At 42.8% G+C, this 5,144-nt stretch overlaps 1 non-coding gene across 1 annotated transcript; it reads left to right on the forward strand.

Annotated features, from left to right (window-relative positions):
- Positions 1 to 1,546: 1,546 nt before the first annotated feature.
- On the forward strand, positions 1,547 to 1,621 carry Trnat-ugu (transfer RNA threonine (anticodon UGU)). The gene has a single exon. It is a non-coding gene; the product is annotated as a tRNA-Thr (tRNA).
- The last annotated feature ends 3,523 nt before the right edge of the window (positions 1,622 to 5,144 follow it).

Here is a 5,144-nt window from a genome sequence, read left to right on the forward strand (position 1 = left end):
CGCGGCATGCTACCAGTGTTAAAGACTGCGATGGAGCTCTGTATGCCACGGCAAACTGGCTGACACTGACGGCGGCGGTGCACAAATGCTGCGCAGCTAGCGCCATTCGACGGCCAACACCGCGGTTCCTGGTGTGTCCGCTGTGCCGTGCGTGTGATCATTGCTTGTACAGCCCTCTCGCAGTGTCAGGAGCAAGTATGGTGGGTCTGACACACCGGTGTCAATGTGTTCTTTTTTCTATTTCTAGGAGTGTATCTAATCTTATCTCGGCACCTGTACCGTTAAGATTTGCTTTATGGAATATCAAGTATTCCATATTGCCCGACATGCCATCTTGGGCTTCACAACATAGCAAGAAAACCAACCGCATCTGTAACGTAATATTCAAAGAATATGTAACTATCTACTACTCTTTTAATTTTAGGTGTCCGTTTTTAGCTCTTCTAATGTACAGGAATCACCTGCGCTTGTTTCCATTTTCTTGGGACTTCCCACTGGGTGAGGGATTCGCGATAAATACAAGCTAAGTACGTGGCCACTGCCGAAGAACTATATAGGCCTATGTAAAATCGAATTAGGATTCTATCTGGAGTTCATGCTTTCTATTCTTCCACATGGGTTTCAACGCTTCTCTACGCTCTGCACGTGCGGCAGTCAAACGACGATACGTTTGCACGATCCTCTTGCTAAATGTTTTTCTTTTCTTTTTTTTTCTTTTTTTACACACGAAATTTAAAATTTCATCTGCTTCGAATAGGTGTACGGGTTTTCTAAATTCACACAACAGTGTTTCATGACATCTACAACAGATTTATTTCAAGGATTCCAATTGTAGTTCCCCTAGTATTTCTGTTACACTTGTAGGTGGGTTATACCGACATATCGCTAAGTGCTCCCATCATCAAATACTCGATGAATATAGTCTGGGTAATTTGCCCGCTGTGAGTTTCGCTGCATCAACACACATGTACAGTTCCTAAGTTTAACATTTGTCTTATTGCGTTAAACATTTAATGCAAGATTATTCATCTTAAAGAGTAGATTATAACAACATTTTACTGTTTTAAATTCGGTAAGTAATAATGGGAATGCAAGAGGAGCCGTGCACCGTGAACTTCTGAACCATTTAGTAATACGAATGAAATGATAATTAAATCAAGGCCCTACGCTGTCGACAGGTGTTGATATACATCAACGGGAACAGCTGAAAATTTGTGCCCCGACCGGGACTCGAAAGCGGGATCTCCTGCTTACATAGTAGACGCTCCATCCATCTCAGCCACCGAAAGCACAGAGGATAGTGCGATTGCAGGGTTTTATCACTTGCACGCTCCCCGTGAACCCACATTCCCAACTTAGTGTCCACACACTACATTCGTAGTGCCCCTGCCCTTTACACTCATTACTCGCGGCAGAAAATCTTACAGAATCCCGTAAGAGTTCGGGCAATACGTGTGCATCAGCACATAAGAAGGTCAATGGCAGGTTAGCCATAACTAGACGAAGATGGTATCTGTTCTTTCCGATATGTCGGAGTACCCTCTCCGCCCTCGGTGGCTCAGATAGATAGAGCGTCTGCCATGTAAGCAGGAGATCCCGGGTTCGAGTCCCGGTCGGGGCACACATTTTCAACTGTCCCTGTTGATGTATATCGATGCCTGTCGACACCGTAGAGTCTTGATTTAATTATCATCTCATTCTAGAGCACTGCATGGTCACCGATGGTATCTGTTCTTTCGGACAGATACCACCGTCATGTATCATTTAGTATTACAGATTGTGTGTGGGGTATCAATGATCAACTTGGCAGCTACCTCTAGAGCACATGTCTGTTGGCTGCTCGTCAAATGATCGAATGTTGTGCCCGCAGCCTTGTCATTACATGCGGCTACATCATATAATCATATACATCATATAATAGAGCGTTTACGTATCTCTGTCATAAGGGCGGATGCAAGGGGAAGAGTGGCTGTTTAAAGGGGTCACGACCCACGCAAAAAAGTAAAAGCACTGTACTAATCACTGGTGTAAACAAGTTAATATGATTACATTAAACATTTTCTTTTCATTCTTACTAAAATCGTAAATCAGAGCAATTTAAATGAGCTTATGACAATATGTTCTATTTTTGGTAGGGAGGGGATAGGATGAAGGAGGGGAAAGAGAGAGACAGTAAAACGCGCTAAAATCAGAATTCCACAATAGCGAACGACAATATATTTGTGAATTCCGGTAGGCTTTTCGTATTTAAAAAGAAAGAAAATGTCCCATAAAGAGTCTATAGTATGAAATAAATCTGCACTAATAACCGTTTGATGTTTCAAATGGCTCTGAGCACTATGGAACTCAACTTCTGAGGTCATCAGTCCCCTAGAACTTAGAACTACTTAAATCTAACTAACCTAAGGACATCACACACATCCATGCCCGAGGCAGGATTCGAACCTGCGACCGTAGCGGTCGCGCGGTTCCAGATTATAGCGCCTAGAACCGCTCGGTCACCACGGCCGGCTAACCGTTTGAGCTCCGAAATAAAATCCTGCGAGCACTACCCACTCGTCACCTCAATATACAGTTCTGCACGTTACGCAACATTCCGTTAGTAATTTGGCCACTGCGCGCAACGGAAGAGCCATCACATTAATAGAACACCTTAGAGTATTCCTGAGTATATTTGTTAAATGAGCGTCGCTAATTATGGCAGAAGCTGTAGGAAGTTGGGTTCATAAATGTAAATTGATACTGGAATGCTAATCACTTATTCATAATTAAAACCAAAACGCAGTCTTATTCCAGTGTGACGCTTGAAAAACAGAAAGATAGAAAGCTAATATGATATATTGAACTTAATTATTTCGATTAAGATCGTTAGGGCTACTGAAAATAGAAGAAAATCGCAGTTTTCTCTTCTGAAAACCTCTTATTTTTAAATGGTTCAAATGGCTCTGAGCACTATGGGACTTACCATCTGAGGAGGTCATCAGTCCCCTAGAACTTAGAACTACTTAAATCTAACTTACCTAAGGACATCACACACATCCATGCCCCAGGCAGGATTCGAACCTGCGACCGAAGCAGTCACGCGGATTCGGACTGAAGCGCATAGAACCGCTCAGCCACCGCGGCCGGCTATTATTTTTAAATTAACGGGAGGAATGACATAATGAACATCGCGTTCAAGATGCACAAAGAATCAGTTAAATTTCCACTGCTTTGAGTGCAGACTGTGAAATATGAAACTAACATCAGATGCTGCAGCAAAAAGCGTCACTTATGCCTTCAAACTGCAAATGTCAAATGTCTCTGAGCACTATAGGACTTAACATCCGAGGTCATCAGTCCCCTAGACTTAGAACTGCTTAAACCTAAATAACCTAAGGATATCACACACATCCATGCCCGAGGTAGGATTCGAACCTGCGACCGTAGCGATCGTGCGGTTCTGGACTGAAGCGCCTGGAACTGCTCGGCCACTGCGGCCGGCACTGCAAATGTCAACACGGGACAAAGGCCAGGAAGCGAATCATAGGAATGTCCCTTTAAATACTCCCTTTAAATACCCCAGCTCTCCAGCTCTTGTCATGAGTTGATCACTTGGATCAATGGCACTCCCAGTAATAGCACTCGATACCATGATTACAGTGCTGTAGTGAATCTAAGTCCTAGATGGTCCAGCTCTGTGAACTAGTCAAAGATGAGATAATGGCCTTCACATTCTCACACCTACTCTCTACTGAAGGAGGAACTGACTGTCTTTCATCAGCACCACGCCGCAGGTTGCTGCCACTTTGATAGCCAACTGAATCCGTGAAAATGAAAGTGTGCTACTTAATACACATTGGCGAATTAAATACGCACTGTCTCGGTTTTGTCAATAGTGACCTCTGAGGTCACCATGTAATTCTCGTGTGCCACATGTTTTCTACGAGGTGACTAAAGGGCTGTATATGCGGGAAAGAGCTTTACCCAGGCCTTTTTGATGACTGGTGGGACTCCATCGTGTTCTGAAACAGCATGCCATCATGCTCTGTAGAACTGACCACTGGTGGCCCCGCTATCCGCTCCATTCGGGGGGTACCATACATGCGAGAAATTTACACACCAGACTATCCCTTTGCAGTTGGGAATTACAAGATGAAGTCTGGTTCAATGCAACTTTGAAAAATCGCGCTTATGATTGCAGTCAACAATATGACACCGTTGTTGTGATGGGCAGAATCGATAACTTCAAGAAATCGAAAACTTTGTTGTTGAGGACCGACAGAAATGGACTGAGCATCCGAGAACCAAGAACTGTTACTAGTGCAGCCTAGCATTTAAGCTGTACGGTATGGAAGCATTCTGCCACGCTGTAGTAAACTCACGGATGTGTACGTAATACTTTCTTTTTCTTCAGTTAAAAAAGGTGGCTTAATTGGTATTTGAAACGAGAGGCATTAGAAACACTACACGTTACTATCAAGATTCTGTGACGTCAGGTCTTAACTAAGCCGTCCTCTCCCTTCGAAACGTCGTATCACATTGACGGTTATTCTCTCTGTCTCTGTCTCTCTCTATCTCTCTCTCTCTCTCTGCATGTGTGTGGAGTGTGTGTGAGTCTGTACTACCAACCTCCCCTCTCCAACTAAACTATAAGATAATATATGGATAATATATGGACGGCGTGATTGCAGTTAACGATCATTTACAATTAATGTTAATTTCAGGTTTATATGTAATCCACGTTTACTTGCAGTAAAAATAAGCATATGATCTTTTTTCTCTGTTACAACAGAAGTTAGAGAACTTTTGAAAACTGTAGCACTAAACTCAAAATTAAACTTCATTTTTTTATCAGAACTTGTTTTCGACTTGCGTTCTTTCTTGAAAATTAATGACACCTCTTAGCAGAATTCTATGTGGTTACGTTACTGAAAACAAAAAGTACGCATGATCCAGAATTAATTTTCAAATACATGTTTCAATGCAACGTTCTTTTTCTGTGTAACAAAAAATCAATTGACAAAATTTGCCCAAATTCCCATATTAGAGGCAGCTGGAAGCAAATGGAAAGCAGAAACGTGGTTTCTGTTGTGAGGTCTTTATTTTTGGTCGGCCTTGCACTGATCTTTGACGAACATTTCCCGTGTCTTAGCGGCGACGCC

This window comes from Schistocerca gregaria, chromosome 6, assembly GCF_023897955.1.
Source record: "Schistocerca gregaria isolate iqSchGreg1 chromosome 6, iqSchGreg1.2, whole genome shotgun sequence".
NCBI classification, from domain to species: Eukaryota; Metazoa; Arthropoda; class Insecta; order Orthoptera; family Acrididae; genus Schistocerca; species Schistocerca gregaria.